Source organism: Spermophilus citellus, assembly GCF_964194105.1.
Source record: "Spermophilus citellus genome assembly, chromosome: 2".
Classification (NCBI taxonomy): domain Eukaryota; kingdom Metazoa; phylum Chordata; class Mammalia; order Rodentia; family Sciuridae; genus Spermophilus; species Spermophilus citellus.
The window spans coordinates 62,213,229-62,235,305 of record NC_138183.1 but is presented as its reverse complement, the minus strand read 5'-3'; the positions used below and the strand labels follow the sequence as shown (position 1 = coordinate 62,235,305).

Sequence of the window (22,077 nt, the reverse complement as noted above, 5' to 3'; positions counted from 1 at the left end):
AAGAGTCTTTCTCTTGCTACAAGACTATTCAGTATCTCTTTGAAATGAAATGAAACTGGGGCTGGGGTTTTGGCTTATAGGTAGAGCACTTGCCTAACATGCATTAGGCATTAGGTTCAATCCTCCTAGGTAAGTAAGATCCTCAGCACCACATAAAAATTAAAATAAATAAATAAAGGCATTGTGTCCACCTATAACTAAAATATAAATGTTTAAAAAAATGAAATGAAATTGTATCACTTAAAACAAAGATAGTTTTGGGTTTTTTTTTTTTTTTTGATTGTTAGGTATGTGGGTTTTTATTTTTACGCTGTAAAAGGAAAGGAGAGATTTCTCAATTAAGAAACTAGTTAAAAATATTTATGTATAAATGTCCACTTTTCAGAACTTGAGTAAGTCCCAGGATATTACATGGAAGTCTGAAAGAAGGGATCTTGATTTCTTACTCAGCTTAAGTTCACATCTAAGAACAAGCAGGAAAAATTACCAAGAAAAACTTAAGGGTGAAGGGACTGACTCAACAAGCTCTTATAGCAAAATAAAACTGAATTGAAAGGGCATGACGACTGACTCTACTATGGTCCTATAGACAAACAGAAGAAGTTAGATAACAGATCTTAAAACTTGTGATTTCAAACAAGAATTTTTAAAGGAACATTGCAAATAAGTTGCATAGGAAGAACTGTTCAGTGTATTGTTTAGGGATAAGAAACTGGTAACTAAAATTACATTACTTTTATGTTAAAAGTAAAAAAAAAAAGAAATTGGTAATTAAAAACTAAAAATCTATTTAGAACTTTGCCTTAGACTGGGAGTGTAGCTCAGTGGTAGAGTGCTTTCCTAGCATGTGTGAAGCCCTGAGTTCCATTCTTAGCACCACAAAAAAAAGAAAGAAAGAAAAGGGCGTTTTAGAACCTTGCCTTATACCACAGTCACATATCACAGATGATTTGAATGTGAAATTTTCAACTATGTTCCTCTTCGGCTTCTTAGAAGTGTTTCAATTCTGAAATCAAATAATAGCATACCTTTCAAATTCAACTGAAAAATCAACAACATAGATATTTCACTAAACTTAATACTATTTTTTAAATAATTTCTAATTTTTTTTTATTTGTAGTTGGACACAATACTTTTATTTTATTTATTTGTTTTTATGTGGTGTTGAGGATGGAACCCAGCGGCCCACACATGCTAGGCAAGTGCTCTACCACTGAGCCACAACCCCAGCCCTAATCCTATTTTTTTAATAATCTGCTTGAAAAAAAATTTTTAAAAAGCAGAAAACACCTTAATGCTTAAATGAGGTCATTTAGCTTAACAGGTTTTTTTTTTTCAGTTAATCTATGCATAACTCTTGGTTGTGAATTTATAATATGCTTTAACCAGACTTTTTCTGCCCAAAGAGTACCTGGCTTTCTATGGTGGAAATAAACATAATGATATTTCATGGATATTTAATACTTTCAGGTACTTCACCAACTAAATATATTGAGAGCCACTAGAATGAAGAATTGATATAAATAGTAATGAGAGGAACTAGACATCACAAAATTCAGATGAAAAACTTAGGAAAGGAAATGATGTTCTAATTCCAAATGCAAAAGGCATAATAAAGAAGACTACCAACAGGCTTGATTATGTAAAATTATAAATAAAAATTCTGTTTATTAAAAAATTGCTAAAGTAAGACCAATAAACAGACTTGAGGTACATTTGTTATAAATACAACAAAGATTTAATATGCCTAATGGATAAAGCATATGAACTAATGAATGAAATACCCTTAGGAAACACAGAGACAATTCATATAACAAGAATAAATTACTCCAAACAAACATAAGGGAGAAATTATCACTTTAGTAATTAAAGAAATTCATATTAAAACAATAATGAGGCTGCATTTTGCCTATTAAATCAACAAAACCTAGATAATAATTTCCAAACTGACCAAGGGGAAAAGAAGCTCGTACTTTAATCATTACTGGTAGCATTATCATCACATACATCCTTTCTGGAATGCAACTTGGCAATTTGTTCCATGAGATATAAAAATGTGCAAACTCTTTAACCTAGTGATTCCACATCTACATATTGGTCTTATGAGAAATAATGTAAAATCTAAGGGAAAAAAAGTTAGATCCATTAAAATGTTCATCAAAGCTTTGCATTTGTAATAGTAGGAGAGATGGGAAGTGAGGGTGGGGATGGGGGAGAGGATGTTCAACAACAGAAAGTCTTGGGCCACCATTTAAAATGACAGGCATAAAAATGCAAGGTAGGAAAAATGATTTGTGTTAAATGACAAAGTGTGGATGGTAAAGGATAAAGGACCAGAAAATGTAATCAAGTCAGAAAAGTGGGTTATTTTCAGGAGACAGGATTTTGAGTAAATTTGTTTTTTCTCATTCTAATTTCTCTAAATGATGTTATACTTCTTAGACAGCTTTAAAATGGATGGATAAAAGCTCAGATACATAAAGATAAGCCGTTATCATTTGACCACTATATTTGAGCAGAAATTAGAAACACTATTTTTGTTCTTGCTTCCTTCCCAATCAATCCATGGTAACACAAGCTATCTTTTTTTTTTTTTAACTCTGGCACTTGCTGGACACACCCAAATTCAGTGTTCCATATTTCTGTACTTTCCTCTCTCAAAATGTGAACTATCACTGAGGCTCAATATTTAATTTAGTGGGCTTGTAGTTACATCAGTTAAAAATACCAACACATTAACCACATCTGTGTGAAAAACAATCATGCCCATCTTCATTTTTTTCCAGATAATTAATACTGAAAATTATTAATTGCCTTTTTAATGGACTAAGCAACCCTCTAACACGGATGCCATCAATTAAGTGCAATGCTCTAATAGACCTGATATTGCAGCTTCTATGCCACGTGCAATAACATCAGCAAGAACCAGTGTCATACATGAATCACCTTGACTCCTTATCTGAGATTTCTCAGCCTCCTTCTTATGACAACTATGTCAAGTTCTGCATCATGACCGAGAGCACCCACAGCAAAGACTACGGAGTGGTCGGGAGAGAAAAATAGACTATTAAATCTTTCTGCAGTGAAAATGTGGGGACATTTTATGTAACTCCTATTCTATCATAATATTCTGGTAACCATTAAGATTTAGATCTGTATTTATGGGAAGGAACCTGAAATTCATCCTGATTACTGAAAAAGACAGTGAGTATAATACAACAAAAAGCCAAGACTTATAAAATGAGAGTTTGCAAGAGGTGAATATTCCCAAGCTCTAGTAGATTAACTGTTCAAAATGGACATTCCACACTTGCACATTGTTGGCAAGACATGGAAAATGTCTCCAAGTATATGCACTTCCATCTGTAGTGTGAATCCTCTTTGGTAAATAAATAAATATATTTGTTACAACACAAACAAGCTTTTTTTTTTTTTAAGAGATGTTCGGTGGTGGAACAGAATCCACAGTTCTGAGTCAACACAAGATTATCATGTCCTGTTGGGCATGGTGGTGCATGCCTGTAATATCAGTGGCTCTGGAGGCTGAAGCAGGAGGATTGCAAGTTCAAAGCCAACCTCAACAATTCAGCAAGGCCCTAAGCAATTTAATGAGACCCTATCTTAAAATAAAAAAGGGCTGGGGGTGTGACTCAGTGGTAATCAGCCCTTGGGTTAAATCCCCCAGTGTACCAAAAAAAAAAAAAATTGGGGATATGGTATATATATATATATATATATATATATATATATATATATATATATATATATATACCATATCCCAAAATGTGCTCAGCATTGTATAAATAAAAATACCTACCCCAACAGTGACCTTTAAGTCCTTTTTAAAGCTACAAGCATTACTTAGTACACAAGTTGAGTGTACTCCTAAGTAACTGCTTTCAAAACCCTTCACACTTCAAGAAACTGTTTTTGTTTTTGATTGCAAAACTGCAGTTACGTACCTAAAGAGTCCAGAACTGGTTTAAAAACAAAAGAAAAAACAGAAAGCCTTACCCTCAACTATTGCTAAATAAATATGCTTTCTAAATCATATTTTAAATAAAATCATTTCTTCACACAACAATAGTAACAATGAAAAAGAAAATCTACCTGCAAAACACAAATGCACTGAAAAATACAAGGACCTGTGCTACTCCCTGAGGGAGGAGATAGAACTTACAACATGAGAGAAAAAAGTGTTCGGAAACAATTACCTCTAGCCTGTGACCAAGAGAGAGACTGGGTGGGAGAAAGGTGGCTGCTTCTAGGAGCCTCTTCCCATGGCTGTTCTCTTTTAGAGCTCTACCAAAACCTTAATCCGAGCCTTTAGTGCCTGCCTGGGGAGCAGAGAGGCTGGCTGTGGAGAGTGGGGTAGAGGCAATGGGTTCCTGCTCTCTGTCCCCACAAGATTGTCCTGGTGAAGTCTGGAAGTCTGTCATTTCCCCTGATTTTTCTCAATGACTTCCAACACTGTTATTCTGATATGTGCTTGTCAGCATTAATTAATGTGACATTGGATCAGCTTGATCACTGACAAAATTTAAGAGCACAATAATAAAACAAAATGACAATAGGAAAGATGCTGGGGATGGGGGTAGGCAGAGCATTTGCATCTCCAGTATATTCACCTCTTTCTCTGGCCCAGTTCAACCAGCCTCACAAAGGCACATCTGCTCTGCTCTGCTCTGCTCTACATATGGAGATTGCAGATATCAGACCTATCCAGTTTGCTTAGGACGGCCCAGTCTATACTGTTGTTCCATAAAGAGGGTCCTCTCTCACAGCATCCTGTTTGGATGTTAAACTTATGTGAACACCCTACTGAGCCTGCTCTTTCAACTACATGGCCTTTCCTTACCTTAACCTCTCCCACATAGCTACAACAGTGAAAGGGGCTAAAGACAAAGATCACCAGGAACACAGAAGAGAAGCCACTCTGTAGAATTTGCAGGGAGAGATGTGGTACAACTGATAATGCTCTGTTGGTTTCCCTGTTTGATTTCTATGGGAAGACTATTTCTCCACATTGGGCTGATACAAAATCAGAGTATGCATATTTATCGTCAGACAAAAAAAGCACAGAATCTGCTATCAGTTCTCTTTCCATGAGAATGAAGGTAATTCTGAAACACAGCATCTTTCACTTACATCTGGCTGGTACATTCTTTCCTCCTAAGATCAATGGGTATTCTATACATGCAAATGGTGTGCTTCTATTTTATTTCCAGTGTAACCTTGCAAAGATCAACTGAAGTTTCAGAACCACAGGCACACCCGTGCTGTCCAATACAACTTTGTGCAATAATGGAATTATTTCATGTCTATTATTTCATAGCTATTTTTCCTAATGGCTACTAGCTACATGTGGTTTGGGGCCACTTGAAATGTATATAGCACGACTTGAGTTTTTAATTACATTCAATTTTAATTAAGTAACAAGGAAATACGATTTCTTAAATTAGAAAATTAGGATAAAGAAGATGTGTCTCCTGTTGTTTCCTTTGAGTCTTGATGAGAAAAGTCACTAGATTCCTCATCAGGGCAGATATTGTATACTAAGGAACCCTTCTCCCTCTCAGAGGCAATGCATTTGTCTGGGCCCTATTTCTGACAGTATAACCGGACCTGTATCCAGCACAGAAAGGACTGTCCTTGGGTCCCAAAAGGTGTCAACTGAATGCTCTTCAGTTCTTGGGGCCTTAGTTTCCTCAGAGGGTAAAAAAAAAAAAAATCCATGTGGTTAAATTTAGTGTCCTTTTTAGAATCTTTGAAGATTTCCCATTGGCCACCTGAGAAAAGATCACCACCATGACAAAGAGGACAACATGGCCCACTGTGCCATCAGAAATGTGCTTGGTTCTGTCCAACAGATGTGGAAACAAGGGTGATATGTCACTCTGAAACATATTACAAAAGGAAAAAGAGTTTTATGTTTAAGAGATCTTTTACTTCCCCTTTATCTATCCTATAAGTAATTTATATACATCACTGTGTGTCTATTCTGTAAAATGAAAAGACTATTTTGAAAGACAAATTAGAAAAGATAACTGGCCATTAAATTCATTTATTAAGAAGTCTTAATCACATTTACTTAGTATAGTTTTTTAAAAATATAAACAAGTCATGAAGTGAATAATTTGGTGGTACACTCCCTAAAGGGTTCTATCATTCTAAAAATGTCTTAAAACTAAATATCATTCAAAATGAGGCCAAGATGATGCATATTTTTAAAAATTTCTCATAGAAACTAACCATCTGTACAATAATCCATTGTCTGCTCTACCAAGGTGATTTATTAAGGATAATGAAGCATATGATTTAATAGCTGCCACAAATCCTTTTTCAAGTAGGATGGGTATAAATAATACAAAAAGATGGTCCAATAATAGCCAAATCCTAACCTAAGAACTATTCTGTATGCTAGGTCACAGGAAATTACATGAACTCAATTAACTGCAGAGCAAAGTGAAAAGTGGCTGTGCCCATAGCTAAAGATCTAACTACTCTCTCCTATCCCAGTAATCATCACTATTATTATTACTTAGAGGGACTTGTGAGCTCTACTAGCATGGTGGAATCTGAGTAGTTTTCCACATGACAACACAAAGCTCTCCAATTGAGAATGAAAATTATACCAGCATGCATTTTCCAAAAAATCCAGATCTCTGAAATTTGCCAATGCAAACTGCAATTGGCAGTGCTCTGCTCATCCTCACATCCACACAGCACCTTGCATCCAACAGTGTTGAGTGTAATGAATGTTTAATGGGGGAGCAGGTGAATGAGTAAAATGAGGCCTTTGAAATCCATGCAGGAAAAAAAATTATATATATATATATATATATATATATATATATATATATATATATATATATATATCTCACAGTCCTGGGTTCCTATGCAATATTTGTATTTGTATTACTAGTTGTCAAGAGGTTATTTCCTTTGGTAGCAAAGCTTTCCTTGGGTGTACTTCCATGAAGCAAGAAAACAAAGTCACAAAATCATATGCACCATTTGAATGCAGTATCCAGACATTAGCTCTTGTTTGCAAACTGACAGGCTCTTCTCCTGTCTATCTCTGCAAACAGTCAGGTCTTTACAGGGCCTTATGTAACCAGTGAGGCACATTTTTAACAACAGGAAATAGGAGCAGTCTTATATGCCAGCTGTTTGGCATGATCAGACTGCCTGGCTTTGCCTTAGAGGCATGGCACAGCCATTCATTGATAAGCTGGCACAGCCAGTCCTGTCCCCAGGCCACCCAGTGAGTCCATCTAAAATAAGATTAGATGATGAAAATTCTAGTGTTCAAGTAACACCGGGATTCAGAAAATGTCCAAGGCTCAACATAAACAAGGGGCTGATGTGTGGGACATATGTTGCCTTCTCAAAAATGCATGTTTCACCAGTTGCATTTACCATCAACCAGCATATTTCCACACTGTAGTTCCTACTGCTCTTGCTCTTGTGAGCCTGGCTTGCCAGAACTGAGATCAATTTTATTAGATACCATTAGTCTCTGTTAGGGCGGTCATTTGAATAACAACAGATTGGCAAGTATAAAACTAAGGCACCTGTTGTACATTTGGCAGCCTGGATGAGGCCCCTTAAAACGAAAACAAATAAGAGCTATAATCATGCCAGGCAATGGCTTTTGGTTCAATAATGACCATGTGTCAGAATTAAGTGCATCTGGGAATTCCTACCACAGCCAGATGTAAAGGCAGATTTGTCTTGTCTGGTGGCATATGAGTAGATATACACAGTCTACTCAGATTTGGCTTTGTCTTGGTTTGGTAAGAAACTAGGTAAGTGGAACTTAGGCTCAAATGAAATTAAATTAATTACTCAAGAGAATCTGATGATAGCATCATAAACTGTAGAGCTTAAAAATGTATGGGGTGTAAGATTTGGGCCATGAACTAACCACCTGACTCTCCTGGGTATGCTGACTCCTTCACAGAACACTCAACTGCATTATCCCAAATTTACTATTTGGTGGATCCAGGCCATGAACTAAAGGCTGGAGATAACACTGTGAATAAGACATTGACCTTGGCCTTAAGTACTTGTAATGAAACAGACCATAAATAAGCGACTGCAATACACTATAACACATGCTATGTGTAGATGTGTAGAATTCATTCAGTGCTCTTTTTGCACACAAAGTAGGATATCTGGACCCTGGAGAAAGGAAAGGTTTCCTAGAAGAGTTGTCAGCTATGCTGCAACCTGAAAGAAGAGAAGTCAGGCAGAAATGGAAAAGAAGGGGACATTCTCCTGAAAGGAGTAGAAACTAGAGAGGTGCATCTGAGAAACAACAAATGTTTTAGTGTGGCTCTAACAGATGTCTGTTGGGTGGGGGAAGATGAATGAGAATGGTAAGGTGGCTAGAGGCAGAGCAGGAGACAGGACAAGGGTCAGGTGTCCCATGCTAAGGAATAGTTCATGCTCTATACAGAGAGGAGTGGGGAGCCATTGGAATATTGTGAAAATCAAATTCAGTTTGGGTTTGGATAATAATAAAAATGAGATTCAGGGCTGGGGGTATGGCTCAGTGGCAGAGAGCTTGCCTCACACATGTGAGGCACTGGGTTCCATCCTCGGCACCACATAAAAGTAAACAAAATAAAGATATTGTGTCCATGTATAACCCCCCAAAAGTTAGATTCAAATAAATTTAAGCAGTATCTGACTATGCACATCAGCATTTATTAAATCGGTCATTCTTAATTTACAGGTATCATTATTTAAAAGCATTTAGTAAGAACCTGTGAAAGAGTCCTCAAGACAACATGACCCACAGAAGGTAGCATATCCCGCTCCATGCTTCTAGGAGATTATAGTGAGAACTCAGCTTGTAGAAAAGTGTGTGGCTAAATAGGCCAGTGTTTGCATGTGAGAAATATTTTAGAAAAATGGAAAATGGGGGAGGGGGGTTAAATGATAATATAAGTGCCATAAAAGAAAAAAACTTTTTCCATGTACCTTTATTTTATGTACCATGTCTGATTTAAAACTTCAGGGTGCCTTATTGTTGGAGAAAAGATAATTTTCCAATTCATCAAACAAATATAACATCCTGTATTTTATTATTTATAAAACCATAATTAATCAGATAGAGTCCTCTAAGACCTTAACAACAACAACAAAAAAAAAATAGGTTAAATGAAGAAAAAAAATTAATCAAATCCCACATCTGCTATTGATAATGAAATTATCAGGTAAACAATGAAAACAAAATATTTTGGAAGACATGATAATGGACAAAAGTTTCCCAGATAAAATTGCATAGGGCAGGCTGCCAATAAGTAGAATGCATATATTTCAGTCACTTGGCATAATTTCATTTATTTGATGGGCAGGCACTCTTCAGATATTCCTGCTGGATCTATGTTTCTGTTTTAAAACATGCTTTTGATTTCTTACCTGTTGGATAACTAGGAAACACAAGCCTTTGAGATCTTAAAGAATGTTTTTGGTGGAGATACTCATTTAACCCCTTTTGCTCCAGGACTGACCAAAGCTCAGCCAGTTGTATCACTAACCTGAAAGCATAAAATGTTAGCACTGGAAAGCAACTGCAAAAAAAGGATCATCTAGTCCAAGCCCCTTTGGTAAAAAGATGCATTTCAGTGCCTCAAGTTCCAAACAGAGAAAGGAAAAGAAGAAACTTCAGAAATGATCAAAAGACAACCTACATAATGCTTAAAATTTCTCCTAAATTTGTGCCAAGAAAACAACATGCCATTGGGTATATTTGTCTAGTATATGTGAGATACACTTAAAAAAAAGTTGGGGTTTTTTTTGTTTGTTTTTGGTTTTGTTTTTTTTTTTGTCAGACAAAAGAATAAGGAGGTTCAGAAGAGAGATGATAAAAATTGGGATGCTAGCCAGGCACTTGCCTGTGATCCCAGGGAGTCTGGCAATTGTGGCAGTAAGATCACAAGTTCAAGGTCAGCCCCAGCAACTTAGCAAGAACTTGTCTCAAAAAAAAAAAATAATAATAATAATCAAAAAAGGGGTGGAGATGTAGCTCAGTGTTAATGTCTCCCTGGGTTCAAACCCCAGTACCAAAAAAAGGCTGGGAATGTAGCTCAGTAGTAGTAGAGTGTTTGCCTAGCATATGGAAAGCCCTGGATTCAATTCCCAGCACTACAAAAATAAATAAAATAAAAGTTAGGATGTTAATATTGCTTAAAATCTTCACCCTAAGTCCCAACTTTATTTATTATACCTATATATTAAATCCTGGGCAAATTACTTAACCTTCCCATGGGTCAGTTTTCCTTTCTGTAAAATTATAACCTAAAAGCTTTTAATTTGCATAGTGTTATTTAGAGATTATACATGATATTGAAAGTAAAGTACTGAACAGAATGCTTGGCACATTGTAAGTGCTCAGTAAATTTTGGTGACTATTACGCATTGACTGATATTATTGTACCTGTAATACCAAGATTATTAAAAGAAAAATTTTCCTCATAAAGGAATTTTGATTTTTATACCTATCTCATGGTGCTGAGCATCATCAAAGGTTTCTAATGAATAATTTTATTTCTTGCATTCATGATTTCAGTTAAATTCAACTCAAATCTCTTTAGTTCATATCAAATCAAAGAAAGGATATAGCACCTGAGCTAAGCATTAGAAAAATGAAAGAAAAATAAGACATTTTCAATGTATGCAAGGTACAGTAGTTGATAAGGAGAAAAAGGGAAATCCAGAACAGTCATGGTAGAACCAAAGAGATGACCAAGAGCAGACAGACTCCTCAGTGATTGCACAGAATGCTATACTGCACAATCACAGAGTGAGAAGGCTGAACAGGCAAATTAGGGTTGGGCTGAAAGGGCTGAAACTGAGGGGCTGGGTATTAAGCGTGCAATTATGTAGTTTTGACAAAATTTGCAATACAGAAAGCAGGTTTTTAATAAGAATGAAAGAGAAGAAATAAGAAACACAAAGACCACACAGGAAGCTATACAAGGAGTGCTGAGCATCTAAACACAGAGTAAAGTTAGAAAGGGAGAGGAAGTGATAAAGTGAAGAGATTACAGGAATAGAGCCTACAAAACCAGAGCGGAGTGAAAGGAAGGAAAGAGAAAGTCAGGACACCAGGGATTCTAGTTAAGGGATAAGTTACATACTGAGGCAGGAAGAAAGGGGGAAGTAGACCTGATCATGGATGCTGGACAATATTTTGGATTTACAAATACAAAGCAAACTCTGCGTGAGTCTGCAATCTGCATTTGGGGTAAAAATTGGGAGTTCATAACCCACTTCAATCTAATGTATGAAATATGATATGTCAAGAGCTTTGTAATGTTGTGAACAACCAATAAAAAAAATTAAAAAAAAATTAAAAAAAGAAAAAAGCAAACTCTGAAATGGAGAGTTTGCCATACACAAGAGTCTTCTACTTCTCAATCATCCAACAAGCTGATAGCATTTCAGGTCTGGAACTCCAGAGAGATGCCAGGAAACTCATTTTTGGGGTCCTCTATGGAGACATTATTAGCTCTATGATAAGTGGCTAGGACTATCCCAGCAGACAGTACAGGCAGAGACTAGAAGAAGGCTACAAACACAACCATAATGGAAGAGTCTAGAATGAAGAAGGAGACCTAGAAGTCAAAACACCACAGGAAGATGGAATTCAATGTCGATGAAGAGTCAAAGGGAAGTTGGAAGGATCAACTTGCATCCAAGGGATATTTCCAAAGGAAGATGCTTCCAATATATTACTCATCTAGAGAAATACAACTCTTTCCAACCCCCCAGAAAAAAAAAAAAAAAAACAATTACATGACGAATGAGTACTCAGAATATTTAAGATTTTCCAACAGATTATTACTCCCAGCTAGCCTAATAATCTCAATAGACCCAATTAAAATAAAATAAAGAACCACAAATCTAAAGAATTGCACTAAGCTATTTCAACCAGAGAAGTGTGAATTGGTAACTATTGTTTGAATTTCTTTTACAATCCTTTAATAATTTTTCAATTATGTTCCTATGACAAGTAGTTGGAATATGTTTTCACGGGAAGTCCAGCATGTACTTGTACAGTAAGAAACCATCAGCATGTGTTCAATATGTCCCTTTCATTGGGATGGGCATCAGAAAGGGGATAAAGAAAAACTTTATTTTAAACATTGAAAACAAATGTCTTTTGGACCTATAATGGGATACTGGATCAGCATTGATGTGTGTAGTTTAATTTCTTCCTGTGATATTGTACTGGCGGATCTTAGGGAGAGACAGAAGGCAGTAAATTCCTATCCTCCATCAATACATTTGACCTCGGAGCAAACCCCACAACTGGCTACAGGCACCCACCATCCATCACTGCTCTTGAAACCTGATCCTTCAGGAAAGGACAGCTGCACTGGGCAAAGGGCTAAGCAGCTTTCTAAGATGCACTACCAGTGAAGGGCCAGGGAAGGTACTTCTTTCTGCTTCAATATTTTCATTAACTGCTTTTCTAAACATTTCTTCCCCCAAATTGCATCTCCACATCACATCAACTGTCTTCAGGAATCTATGAATACATTCCTGACTTCTAAAAGAAATTCTGTGTACATTCTAGGTAAAATCATTTCTAGCTCTTACTTTGAACACTGTCTGAGATAAGCAGTGTACTGCGGCATGCTAACATGCACAGACTTCAATAAACATGTTGGGCTAGAAAAGATTGTTCCAGAATCTGTAGTAATTATAGCAAGTATAAAACAGAGTGCCAGTAAGTAAGTATACACAAGCACCCATATGCAACAAATATTAATTTTAAATCAGGTGGCAGTAATTTAGAGCCAATAGTTGAAGACAGCAGATCTTCATTATATAGACCAGTGTTTCGAATATAGTATGTCCACCACAGACTACTACTACGTTTGGAAAGCTTTTAAAATTTAAAATACAAAAGAAGACAAATTCTTATCATCTAATTTAATCTTCACCCCATGTACAGTTATTCTCTCCATTTCACAGATGATAAAACTGATGCTCTAAAATATGCTATCACAAGAAATAATAAGGTGAACATACAGATATTCTTTCAGCAAATTTATGTTCTTTTCACTGAAGCATAAAAAGAAAATTGGCCGATATTGTACAAAAGAAGTTCATCCACTAAAGCTTAAAAAAGAAGTTTCTTGCTACCTGTGACCCAATGATTACAGATGATCTTTGTATACATCTTAAAGTACAATTTCTCCAAATCCCAAAGCCATCCTGAGAAACACTTTTTCTAAACACAATTCACAAATCTCAATTTAGGTAGCTACTGATACATTAAAAAGCTCAAAGGCCGTTTAAAAAAAAAAAAGACAATTAAGAATTTATAAATTTAATCAATCTCATGAAACTGACAGATTTATGAAGGTTAAATCCAGTAAATAGCAATGTGGTAAAGGTCACAATGCTCCTGACATTGTTATCTGAATGTCAAAGAAGAACAAAAGTTAAGTAGCATTTCTGTTTAGTGAATTCAAAGAAGTCAAAGAAAGCCTGGGCTCAGATGGTGCTCTGGCTCTTACATTTTGTTTGGAAATGCTAAAGGAGCCAGAGGGGCCTGCCATATAAATGCAACCATTTTACAAAGGAAAGCAAGGTTTGTCTGCTGCAGGTGGAGAGGGAGGAAAATCCAAGTTGCCTCAATACTATTCGCCTACCGATACCCTTGACCTACCAGCTTACAGACAGCACAAACTTCCTTACCTTTCCAAATATTCAGCTCTTTCATTTAACTTATTGTCTATAACGTGTAAGAATTTCATCTGGACAACAGAAGAGGTTAAAAAGCCATAAAAAGGCTTTTTTAATTTTTTTTAGTTTTCAAAAGGCTGTACACCAATTGACTAGATTTGATATAGACCTGTTAAATATATCTAAGCATCAAACAGAAAATAATGAACAGAAAGCTACTGAATTAATTATTTTGAAAGGGAAGTGGAGGAACATTGTAGTTGTTAATTTAGTCCTTTTTCCCATTATGAGTTTTTTAACCCTTTTAGGAATGTGGTAGTATACATAAACATAATATTTTAACATCTAAGTATTAAAGATATTTTATGAGTAAAATATTAAGAGAAGAAAATGCAAAGTGATTGTTGATTATAGGAAAGCATAAATAATGTATTAAAGGTGAAAAGAAAGACATAAGGTTTAAATTTAATTTTATGAAATATGTGTTGTAAGAATGCTGTATCATTAATGCTTCAGCCTCAGAGTATTGTCACAACATTAATATTTAGGTTACATTAGGTCAGAGATTACTGTAACATATAAGCATTTGTTCTTTGACCTTTCCAAGACTTATGACACAAAGGAAGTACTGAACTTTTACATCTGAGGCTATGATTTCATATAATGAACAATCAGTGAGCACACGTCATATATTCTTCTAGCTCTTATTCTTAAGGGCTTTGATTGTGGAGAGCTAGAATGCACTTCTATTTATATTTTTAAAAGGGAGATTCTGGACACTTTCATTGTCAAAACAAATGTAAGCCAAGGATGGCATTTTAGTAAGTGTGACCAACTCATGATTAGAAGCAAATGAGATTATCCATATAGAAAATATCTGCAAACAAACCTGTCCTTTGGTAGAAATGTCACTGTGCTACAAAATTACAGCTTCTTAAACAAGTGATGCTTTTTGGAATAAAATTTACTGACAAATCCCTTCTAAGCAATCTTCTTCCACATTATCAGATTTCTTCAGTGGATGTGCTATATGGGAATCCTCAATCTTTGAGTTCACAGAGAGAACTTTTCTCTTTGCTCTTTCTTGGCAAAACACTGATAATATAAAACAGAATGTTTTTAAACACTGATTTTGCTCCAGGCTGCAATTTGCCTCTATACCATCACACAAGTAAGTAGCTTTCTTCAAAGATTTTCTCAAAGAAACTATACAGTACCAAGATTAAGCAAAGAAAAGCTATGAAACTCCACAAGGCAATAAGAGATTCACAGTAAGACAGGTTTAACACATTAACTCATTTACTCAGCCTCACCTTCAACCAAAAACTACTGTCCCTTTAAGAAAATAGGAAAAGATAAAGTGTTATTTGAATAGTCTGGGTAAACTTAATAACTGTATTTTTATATTTAGCACTTTATATATCTGAACTTGTAACACAAATCCTAAAACTATATTTTTTTGTTCACTAAACTAAATACACTATATCAAAGGCAAAGTGCATTTTTAAGATTCCCAGAAACTTTAGGAAATTAAAAGGTACCATAACCAAAGGTTATATGTACAGCTTTTGAAGATATTAACCTTAAGTCTGATGCTCTCAGGATCACAAGTTAAGAGTTTAGAGGCTTCAACTCTGGACTACTCCCAAACACACAATGAAACTAACAAAGGGTGATTTTAAAACAAAATCACCTTGAGGAATTCATCTCTCTTTAAGCGGTACTTTACATATATAATCATGCTAATGAATTCTTATTTATCCATAGAATCTTCTTAAATACAGAATTGTTCAGTGGCTTGATATATCAAGTTTGGCCTGAAGGAAATCCAATATGCAAATACTTTTAGTGTGCTCTTACAAATAGTCACCTTGTCAGTTTGAAAAACTGAAAATCAACAAAAGAACATTGTAAGTATACTTGACCTTATTGCCCAGTGTCTATCAAGATTGGCACAGCTGGTCGATTTCAAATTTGTGAAACTGACACTTAAAAATGTATAGTGCATCTTCGGTCCAGGTCCCTCAAGTGCTGACTACACTGTAGTCACAGTGTCAGATTCTCCTTCCCTACAAACTTGCACAGCACTTACAAAGCTAGTTTAATCACACCATCAATCTATGACTAGACTTCTCTTAAAGTAATCTTGCTTCATTTATCTTTTAAACCCTACATTATGCAAATAACACCGTTATCAATCCAATAAGGAAGTTATTAATGCTCTTTCTTACCATACACTGAGAAACTGGGGTCACATAAGAATCTGCACAAATAACTCTTCTGTTTTACCCTGTCTATGACAAACCCCCCTTGAACCACCATAGTGTCTGAGAAGCCTTAAATAATATTCTTGAAATATCCTTCAGTTTCTATGATTGATATCAGAGCAGGAGTTCATGTATTAAAAAGAAAACAACAAAAACTTGAGGGATGGTCTACTTGAAAATTTTTTAAATATCTCTCTAGGAAGGGTTTGCATTTGCCATACCAGGATACCTCCTGGATATAAGAACAGTTATACAGGCCCCTAGTGGCTTACCAAATAGCAGCAGATGAGGGAATTCCAATTGAGTTCTCCACTTTGAGATATTTTGGTTCTAAATGAGTGTCAATCTTAAAAAGCAAACCAAAGCATTGCATTTAATACTTCAAACAGTTTTACATCTGTAGTTATCTGTCATAATACATAAATATTAAAATATATTGCCACATTTCATTACTTTACTAACTATACAATTGCTCTGGCCCAAGTAGAATTTGTGTTACATAACCTCCACAATAAAATGGTTAATCCCTCTACCTCTTTACATGTCATTTTATTATAAAAGCAATTCATTACTCAAGTATATTAAAGTATATTAAAGGGAGACACTTTTTCTATTTAATTGCATTCCTATCAAACCATTATTACTGAAGGCTTTATGCTAGTGTTCACTCTTTACAATGAGATATAGATAAAAACTAAATGCCACTTTTACAGTGGTAGAAATATAAATATATTTCCCAACAACAGCCAGTGATAAAACTCATCTTGTAGTGTAACTATTTTAAGAAGATATACAATTATTAACACCCCTAAAGGCCCCCATCTTCTTGCTATCTTTCCTTCACAAAAGAAAATTTCAGGCAGGCACATTTACAGCTTTTAGCAATTTTTAACTGGACACAATCTGACAGCTGAATTCATGAAACTGACCAGCTTGTCAATTTCACACTTTGAAAGTACAATAATAGCTGATAGCATGAGGGTGAATTTAAGAAATCTGTCACAGAATTGCTGGCTCCATTGAAAAGCAAAGTACAGTACATAATTATGGGAGGTGGGAGGTAGGGAAAATTGTATTGTCCATTTAGGATATCTGTTTCAAGAATTCCGACCTGAGGCACTGAAAATGTGTTCTCTCTTTGCTATAATAACTGTCTGAGGCATCTAATAGAATTTGTTTTGAAAATAAATACACTATCTATTAAGTATGTTCCTGATCATCATCATATTACTTATAACATAATCTTTAAATTGGTATCATGGAAAGATTCCTTTAAATCAGAAGGTTGTATCTTGGTACATCACCCTGGTTTTTACTCAAGTTGAGTGGCTGGTGGATACACTTTGAAACAGAAAGAATAGTCCAAATGGTTGGTCAGAACTATCTATGGTGGAACTAACTCCCCATAGGTGAGCTACAAGATGGTTATAAAGAATACACCAAAGGGTAAAGTCCAGATTAGTAACTCTTTAAATCCAACAGCCAATGTGTCTCAAATTACTAGCAGTTACTAGTTACTAAGAGCTCAAAATGTGTGAGCTGCCCTTTAAGTAACTGGCACTGTGTCTCTGACATGTATAAGAAATAATAATAATAACAACAACTTTAAGAGGATATACAAGGAGAGCAATGTCTCAGGGATCTTCCTAGGTACTTAAGATGCAAACTGTAGACTGGGCTGGGGGATCACTCTAGTAAATTTAGAAAACAGAGGAGACATTTGGCAAGTAGTGTACCGGGAGGTGAACTGGAAACAATACAACCGGATTGTGATAGTCCCGGTTTTGAAGAATAGAACTACTATCTGGAACCCTGGAACACCCAATTAATGAAAGCCAAGCTCACAGTTAGTGTTCAAGATTTCTTTTTAAGCATAAGAAAACTGATTTCACTTGTTAGTGTTTTTAAATTAGAATAAATGTCGCAGAGAAGCAAGTTTTCTACATGCCTATGTAAAAGCTACAATAAATCTAAAGGAAGCAAAAAAAAAAAAATTTCTTTGGTTTGTTCGTGGCTTTCTTTTCAAATTGTTTCCTACAACTTTAGGTCTTCATTATAAATTAAGCGTCCCCTTCCTTGTGAAATGAGTGTATGTCTAAGTACACCAGATTCCCGTGGCAGAACTACAAGCTTTGATTCTGCCATGGAAAGGTCTTCAAAACAATCCCCCTCCTCTATGGCAGCCGCGTAGACTTTAATTCCTGCTATTTCTCCTTCTCCCCACTAGTTCAGAGGAAAGAAAGAAAAAGAAATCGCCCCCTCACCATAATCAGCCCTCCTTAAAACAGTAATCTCCGCCTTTAAAAAATTATATATCTAATATGCGGTGGCAAAATCCCTGAGTAAGGTCGGAATGCCCCATCGCTCCCCGTTTTTCCCCAATACTACGCCCACCCTGGGAGGAGAGGAGGAGGGTCGCACAAATACACGTACCCGGACACCCCTATTCTCTAGAATCGCCTCTTTCCGGGGTCTGAGGTTTCAGGAGAGAAGTGAACCATGCAGGGGAGGACCTCTGCCCGAGGAGGTTCAGGAGAAGAGCAAACTGTGCGCTCCGGTGCCCGGGCGCGGGGCTCGTGGACGCGGGAGCGTGCCGCTCCGGCCGGGGAGGCGCCGGCAGCCCGGGCTGGGCGCAGGGCGATCCCGGCGCGGCTAGAAGGGAGGACACAGAGGGGCAGACTGGTCAGGCAGGGGACTTACCTGGTCATGTTGGCTCCGGGCAGCCGCCGCCACCGCCTCCCGCGCCGCCACCAGCACTTTGCTCCAGCGCCTTCGCGCCCCGCCACGGCCGCGCAGCCTGCGCCTGCCCGCGCCGCCGCCTCCGGGCGGCCAATTTAATCCCGTCGAGCAGCGGCCGCCGCCGCGGGAACCCCCCTGATCGCCGCCGCCGCCCAGTCCTGGTGCGGCCAGCCCAGTCCAGAGCGAGGAAGTGGAGGAGAGTCAGCGAGTGAGTCCAAAATCCCGAAATCCAGCATCCAAGGGAGCGCGTCCCCCCGCCCTCCCTCCACCCCTACCCCTTCTCCTCCTCCTCCGCCTCCTCCTCCTGTTCCCGGGCCGTCCTCCTGGCCCTTCAGAGCCCGCGGCTTCGCGGCGGTTTCTCCTCCTCCCGCTCCTCCTGCTCGCCCTGCGCCCGCTTCTCCGGCTGCCGCTGCCGCCGCTGTGTGGCTCCTCTCCCTCCTCCTCCTCCTCCTTCTCCTCCTCTTCCTCCTCCTCCCGCTCCTCGATGCTCCGCCGCTCGCGGCTGGGGGGTCCGGGGCCGCGTCTCCTCTCCTCCCTCCGCCTCTCCTGTTTCCTCCTTCCTGCTGCTGCTTCTTTTAAAGCAGATTCTTTGGCCACAAATAGCAACTCGACTGCCCCCCTCAGCGCCTCCCCTCCCTTCTTCTCTTCTTCCCCCCAAAAGTGAAGCGCACGCGAGGTAACCAGAAACTGAGGCCCACAGGGGGAAAGGGGAGGCGGGGAGAGGGGCCTCGGCGACGCCCGGAGGAGAGCCTGAGCGAGCGGAGTCCAGGGCCAAGAGGTGGGATGGCCAGCCCAGCCCAGACCTTGGACCCGGCGTGAACCTAGTGGTGACTGTTGCAAGCGAGGTGGTTTGGTGGGGAAATTAAATGAAAAAGCTCAGGAAAGTAATTGGAAAGGCTTCTCTCTTTGTTTCCTTGAATGGGTGATTTCTAAAATCCTCATAACGTGCTGGGGATCCCACGGAATCGTTGTGCCCAGCGCTAGGGTGTTGTGTGCGCCCGTTGCCTGCGCGAGAGTGTGAGTGTGGGTGCCTCCGGGCGCTGGGAGAGCCAGGCCCGCTGCGCCTGCCGGCGAATCCCTGAATCTGGATCACTGACCCACTGAGAGGGCCAGAGGGCTGGATGAAGGAGGGGTAGGCAGGAGTGCTGGGCGAAGGAGGCACCATACCCCCCCCCACACACACTCTCTCTCTCTCTCTCTCTCTCTCTCTCTCTCTCTCTCTCTCTCTCTCTCTCTCTCTCTCTCTCTCTCTCTCTCTCCTCTCTCGAGGAGGGGGCGGGGTGACGTCACTCTTCAGTATCCATCCACCCGGTCAGAAAAGACCCTCTCTCATAGATTCACTCATCTCCTAGAGAGGCACACCCGAGCGCTTCCTACTCTGCGTCCTGGCGCACCGGAGGAAAAAATTCTGGTCGCACCCTGTTTAGAGCTTTGATAATAATATAAGGAGCGCGCGTTGATGAGACAGTTTGTGTCCGCCCCAGTTCACCTTGGCAGCCTTGTTCGGGGATGCTTGTAGGATCCACTTTGGCGGCAGAGAAGGAGAATGGGAAGCACTGAATCCAAATCCTGGTGTAACAACTCTTGTTTTGCTTTCATGCTATTTGCTTTTATGATATTGGAAGTGCAGTGCTCCCCAGCTTCTGTGAAGGACAATATAAAACCCTTTCCCCAGACAGGAGCTCAGTTGTTGGCATACACAGTGTTTATCCACAGAATGCAAGGGTGGCTAAGGTGCCCTGTGTGGATTGATGAGTAAGGGATCTCCATAGGATCTCCAGCCCCGTGGAAAAAGTCAGCAGCTGGAAGCCACCATTGGCAATTGACCCGTCAAATTTCGTTAGAAACTTGGTCAGAAAGGTTAAATAAAGTAAAGCCAGGGCCTTCATCCACCTCCATTGCTCATCCTGTGTTCAGGCTAGCACATACAAACAATACTTACTCCTGCAGACTCCAAGCTGTCTTCAAAAGAGCAAAGGTAAGCAGACCTCCTTATATTCAACCTAATGATCCTGTTTCCTGACTGTTGTCTCAAGCCACCCATGTGTTTCTACCATCTGCATGCTGTGCTCCTGAAAAGCGCTGAAGGATTGGTCAGTAATCCTCTGCCTCCTGTGTGTTCTAAAAAGAAGGCACATAGTTTTGGAGTCTTCAATTAAATGAAGTTTAGTTTTCCAACAAGTTAGGAGTGAAGAAGGCGCATCCTGGCATGACTCTTTTTCATTTTTCCTTTTTAATGGTTAGCCTCATAGTGAAAATCAGGAGGATTTTCACCTTCCAGTCAGGTATACCCTCCAGTCTTTCTGATGATACAAGGTGAAAGACTGAGCAGGTATGATGAACTTCTGTTCCTTGTGCCCTTAAGATAGATTTGGAAATCTGAGCCTCCTGATAAATGATTCTCATCTAAGATTTAAACTCCACCATGGCTTTCTCATTGCCACATCCTCCCCCATCTCACTTTCTTCCAAAGTAGAATATTAGAGGAATAAACATTTAAAATCCTACTATTCTACTTCTCTGCTGTTATCTTGGGTGGAGCAACTCACAACCCACTGCCTGCACATCTGACTTCATTTGAGAATAATGCATCTAAGAAGACTGACTGCTCTCTGGGAGCGTAGTCTAGGAAATATCATCCCCCTGGTAGCAAGATAGACTAACTATAGAAATCAGCAATTATTTTTTACCAAGGTGAGCAACAGCAGGTAAAAAAGGGACCCAGACATCAAGGAAACACAGGAGAGTATAAGTAAAGGACACAAGCCCAACTTTTCTGTCACCACGAGGTCCTCAATGTTCATTTCCCTACTACAACTGAACATCTGAGACAAAGAGGTAAGGATCTAGGGCAGCAGCTAGAGAGTGTGAGCTATTATTATACAAAAGAGACTGAGAATTATTCAGGGTGATGCTGCTGAGGAAGGCGAGATAGACAAATAGAGAGCCAAACTTTCTCTGCACATCCAAGTAAAAGTGGGAGGAAGACTGCAGCCAGATACACATATATTAATACAGACTTGTAACCAAAGAGCACTGTGATGCTGCAACATCTTATGTAACTATTTACCCTTTGGAAATTTTAAATCAAAGAACACCAGAAGTAGATTAATCATCTGTTGAAATTTTCTCGTTTTTATAGGTAAGGAACCTGAGTCCCTGAGGTCACCCTCCTCTTTGGTGACAGAAGTAGAGTAAAAACTCAGATATCATGACCCAGTTTCTCCTATCACATAAACTATTCCTTATCACTTCGAATCTCTGGATCAAAGAAACCATTTTTCCAACTTATCAATGAGCAATAAATATAAAATGCCTTAAAACTATAAATACATGGAGGAAAAAGAAGCAATAGGAC

At 38.5% G+C, this 22,077-nt stretch overlaps 1 protein-coding gene across 3 annotated transcripts in view; it reads right to left on the bottom strand.

Annotated features, from left to right (window-relative positions):
- The window catches only part of PTPRD (protein tyrosine phosphatase receptor type D), a 507,860-nt gene extending 488,898 nt beyond the window's left edge, over positions 1-18,962 (bottom strand). For all 3 annotated transcript variants that reach the window (XM_081282603.1, XM_081282605.1, XM_081282604.1), the window contains exon 1: positions 18,681-18,962. The gene's annotated coding sequence lies outside the window, so the exon portion shown is untranslated. The remainder of the gene's footprint in view (positions 1-18,680) is intronic.
- Between the last annotated feature and the right edge of the window lie 3,115 nt (positions 18,963-22,077).